The sequence below is a fragment of the Palaemon carinicauda genome, chromosome 22 (genome assembly GCF_036898095.1).
Source record: "Palaemon carinicauda isolate YSFRI2023 chromosome 22, ASM3689809v2, whole genome shotgun sequence".
Taxonomy (NCBI): Eukaryota; Metazoa; Arthropoda; class Malacostraca; order Decapoda; family Palaemonidae; genus Palaemon; species Palaemon carinicauda.
Window position 1 is genome coordinate 16,167,986 of NC_090746.1, and position 257 is coordinate 16,168,242.

The following is a 257-nucleotide window of genomic DNA, read 5'->3' on the forward strand; positions in this document are numbered from 1 at the left end:
AACTGGCTATCCTTTAATGTATATAGCCAATGATTCCTCTATGGATTTAGTCAGTCATGCAAAGAGAAGATGAAAGAGTGCCCCCCCAGGTTGCTAAGAATATCCCAGTTTATAAATGCTATAGAAAAATTGAAAATAGGTAATTGGAATGTTAGAACCATGAATCAGATTGGGAAGTTATAGCAAGTGGAGAGTAAATTTATGAAATATAGTTTGGATAACTGAGCCCTAGGTGAAACACGTTGTGAAAGGATTGG